The sequence below is a fragment of the Papio anubis genome, chromosome 12 (assembly GCF_008728515.1).
Source record: "Papio anubis isolate 15944 chromosome 12, Panubis1.0, whole genome shotgun sequence".
Lineage (NCBI taxonomy): Eukaryota > Metazoa > Chordata > Mammalia > Primates > Cercopithecidae > Papio > Papio anubis.
Window position 1 is genome coordinate 102939174 of NC_044987.1, and position 4502 is coordinate 102943675.

The window sequence follows — 4502 nt, forward strand, 5'->3', positions numbered from 1 at the left end:
TAAGACATATGTCTTTGTTTAGGCACACAAGCAGTGCCTAGCCCACGCAGATGAATGAATGGGAATATTATCCCATAGATGGTGTGGTTTAGAAAATCAACTATTGAGACTTGACATGAAATTCTACATCGGGCATTGAGATTCAACATGACTCCCACTCACTGAGGGATACTCACATCCAGAGAACCTGAGTAGGATCCCCAGAGCCCTTTATTCTAGCCTTGAGAAGTAGTGCGGATGAGCTTGGTAAAAGACAGCTTTAAAAAATAAATGAAATCCTAGTGATAATTTGATCCACTCTCAGATTAACTATGTAAAGTTGGACCAAGATCAAACAGAGCTAGTGGCAGATCTGGGACTGGAATTAAGCCCCTCCATGTCCCCAGCTCCAGCACTTTTCTTACTACCCGATAGTCTTGCCAATGACCATCACTGCAAGGCAAAGCAAAGTTCTGGGTGACAAAGACCTATGAACAGAAATAGACGATACATGTGTACATGCCATGACATTTCCTTTCCAGTGCACAAAAGAGATGTCACTAGCCATATGACATTCTTCCCATTGGGTGTGAACAGGCCTCAGGCAGCCACTACCAACCAATCAGAGTCGGCACTCAAGAGGAAACCTATCTACCATTCCTCTTCCAGAGGAAATAAAGGTTTCATCAGCCAACGACCCTGGCCTCGACCTCTCTTCCAGATGAGCTGAAAACTCCAGCAGGAACCTTACACTCTTTATTGCTCTTTCACTGTCCCCACATCCACAAAGGACTTGGTGCGATGTCTGTAAGCAGGTTTTCCACAGCATGGATCTGCCAGACAGAGCAGGTGCAGGATTAGTCATGACTCCAAGCCAGGCAGGATTAAGAAAGCTAAATTCTATTAAATTCATCATAAAGTCCTAAAAATACTGAACATAGTGGTTAAATAACTCCAGAAAGTCCAATCTCTCCATATAACGTTAAAACCATTACACATGAGCATGGGAGAATCGCTTCCATTAGTTTAGACAGAGAGATTTTGCTTTTACAGAGTAAATCAGTGCTCAAATAGATACTTCCTCAAATATGTCCTTTTCTACATTCTGAACAGCCCAAGTGCACAAGATCCTTCCCCTTTCCAATTAAGGAAATGCCACTTTCTCTACTTGCTCTTCCTCCCCAGACATGAGTGTCAGGACTCCACAAAGTGCTCCCCTCCTTACTGCTTTGTCAAGGTAAATGTGGGAGGCTGTAATGTGGGAAGCTCAGACCTGGGGCTGATGCTACTGAGAGCAAGGCTAAGGGCTTGGTATTTCAGCAGTCTTAGAACTGACTTGATCTTGTCCATTTTCACCCATGTTTGGTAGCTGATTTCTCAATACCAGTAACCACAGGAGAAGTTTCCAACTCAGGAAACTTCCCTCAGAAATTCTCCCTCCATTCCCAGCCCCTGTTGTCCTCTCCTGCCACTTCTAATTCCTGGGGGAGAAGAGGTCTGGGTCTGCCATGGGCTAGGAGGGCCCCATCAGTGGTGCTCTCACCTTCCTACTCCTCCTGCCCACCTCTTTGCATCTTTATTTATTCGGCCCTCCCACCACAGGACTTTGGAGATTGCTGGTGCCACAAGGCTTGGTCAGAAAAAAGCAAATTAGGCAAAAACAAACGGAAAAAAAAAAAAAAAAAAAAAACAAAAAAAACAAACCAACCCACGAAGAACAACTAGGGGACGTTTTAGGGCAAAAATAAGTCTCAGTTTCATACTAGGCTGAGACACATGCCCTTTGTGTGAATGAGCATGAACCAAGTGATGGCATCCCACACGGAAACCAAGCCCCTTAGCTGAGGAGACAGCTGGAAGAGGAACGTCTACCACCCCACAGCCACAGGCTCGCTGTCCACTAATTTAGGATCCCTGAGCACTTGAGAGAGAACACAGGAAGTTCAACAGAAGTTTGACCCTATGGATACTTCTCTTTAGGCCCTGCGTCCCAAGTCCTGATTGTTCTTTTTCTGACCATTTATGACAACTTCTGGTTTTTCTTTGAAAGCTTGTTTCTAGGTCTCTTCCCTAGAATCCCAGGAATGAGGGAAAGAGGGTTCAGGTGGCATACCATGCTTCATTCTAGGGCAGAGCTTCTTAGACTTTTCAGAGACTCAGCCCCCAAGGCTCAACATTCACTCAAGCCACTGGCTCACAACCTGCTACTCTGATCAAAGACTTAGGGAAAGATACTGGCCAGTGGTGGCACCAGGAGGGAACGCTAGCCAGTAGCCTCGTGATAGGGGCCCCAGTTATCCGAAGGTAGAAAGAGCTCCACACGTTCTAGCAGGAGGAAGAACAGCTTGAGCCACCCTCATCTCACCAGTATCTGCTGCTGAAAAGGCAGTGACTCTTAGGCAAAGAATAATAATGTCCACTGCCAGCAATGGACCACAGACACCCAGACCCAACTACCCCCAAAAGCTTTTTCATGTTACCAACACACTTGAGGCTGAAGTTAGTTCCCAGATGCCCATACCTGCTGGGTTGACTTTTCCTTCTTTCTTCTCTCAGCTCTATCCTTCATCCCCACCACACCCCCTGTCCCAGCCTCTGATGGGCAAGTTCTCTCAGAGAAGCAGTCATGTTGGCTGTGATGGGGCAGAGCACAGTCCTGGGTCATCAGCTGCATCAGCACTGAGAAGCAGGCACTGAGGGTACCAGGAAGGGGAGGTGAGCCCACGCCATGGTGGAATCATGAATAAGCAGTTTCCAGGGGGCCCAGACGGAGTACAAGATGTGAGGTTCATGGTAAAAATCCAGGTCTAAATTCTCGAGATAGCCATCATTTGTTGTGCACAGGTAGTTATGGACTCAGGGTGGTAAACAGCCCAGTGAGGGCTTAGGAGCAGTTATGGGGTGGGAGGAGGAGCACTGCAGCACACAGAAGAGGGGCCTGGCGGTGTAAGCAGTTACTGCTGAGGGACTAGAGTCTCATAAAGGAGAAGGAACAGGCAGGCAGGGGAAGAGAACGCGGCATTTAGACCTGGCTCTCTGAGGAGCTTATGCTCATGTTTCCAGCCCGGTCTGGCAGAGAGCCTCGCCTTTCTGAGTGGCTGCAGTATGGACGCTGCTACACTCGGACTGCTCTTCCTGTAACAGTTGCCCGTCTCTGTGTCAGCCCAGAGCTGGCCTGGATAGACACTGTGTCTGTTCATGCATACATGATCCCGGGAGGAGGCCCCCCGCGGAGCTTCGCCAGAGTTGCTTGAGGTCATCCCACTAGCATCATCCCCAGACAGGAGGTGCAGATTCCCCACGATCTTGGATCTTCTCCCTTTGGTGTAGTTATGGTCAGGCCCTCCCAGGGTGGAGAGGGCAGATATGGCTGGGGTCAGTTGGCTTTCTACAAAGGATCCCATGGTAAACTGGAAGGAAGTGGATGGGGTTAAGAGAGAGTGAAGCACACAAAAAATCCCACAAACAAATGTGGAAATGGATTGGGCAAATGTATGAGGCCTAGCCTAAAAGGGAGGGGCAGCTATGATGATTGTTACCATTATCATACAGGGAGGAGGGAAAACCATGGCTCTAGCACTGCAGCAGCCACTCACTGGCTTTGTCACTTTGGGCAAATTATTTCACTTTTTTTTTTTTGAGATGGAGTCTCTCGCTTCTGTCGCCTCGAGTTGGGAGTGCAGTGGCCGATCCAGTTTCACTGTGGTGCTCCATTCTGTTTACCGCCGATTCTGTTCTGCCTCCTGAGCACTTAACGACCTGCGGAGATTTCAATCAGCAGGACCCGGATCTCTGACCTTCAGATCCTCTGCCTGTTGATTGAGCCATCATACCGTCGACATTTTAAATCCCTGTCTCTCGAACTCTCTAGGCAGTGAGGAGAGTAACAGTATCCATACCTCACAACCAACTGCTGTCAGGTTAAATGAGGTGATACATGGAATGCAGTTATCTGGGTGTTTGACACAAAATGCACTATAACATGTTAGCTATGTTTACATTGTTAATATATGGTTTATTAATGGGACATCGCTGATATAAATCATCAAAAGCAATTGGCAAGAGTAATTAAATGTACATTTTATTCAGGATGCTAAGTTACTGCAAGTTAGTTTCTCAATTATCTCTTTTTTCACTTTGTTAAGGAGAAAACTTGGGAGGTAAGACAGGGACTCTAGGAAAATCCTCTTTATCTGTCCAGACGTGGTGGCTTATGCCTGTAATCCCAGCATCTCTTTGGGAGGCCCAGGCGGGCAGATCACTTGAGTTCAGGAGTTCAAGACTAGTTCTGGTCAACATTGTGAAACCCCTTCTACTAAAAATAATGAAAAATCAGCTGGGTGTGGTGGCTACGCTCTGTAATCCCAGCTATTCAGAGGCTGAGGCAGGAGAACTCTTGAGAACCCTGAGGCTGAGGTTACAGTGAGCCAAGATCACGCCACTGAACTCCAGCCTGGGTGATGAGCAAGATTCCATTAAAAAAAAAAAAAAAAAAGGAAGGAAGGAAGGAAGGAAGGAAGGAA

General features: G+C 47.2%; 1 long non-coding RNA gene across 1 annotated transcript in view; it reads left to right on the top strand.

Annotated features, from left to right (window-relative positions):
• The window catches only part of LOC116269766, a 28661-nt gene that overhangs the window by 10111 nt on the left and 14048 nt on the right, over positions 1-4502 (top strand). The gene's annotated exons all lie outside the window — the stretch shown is intronic.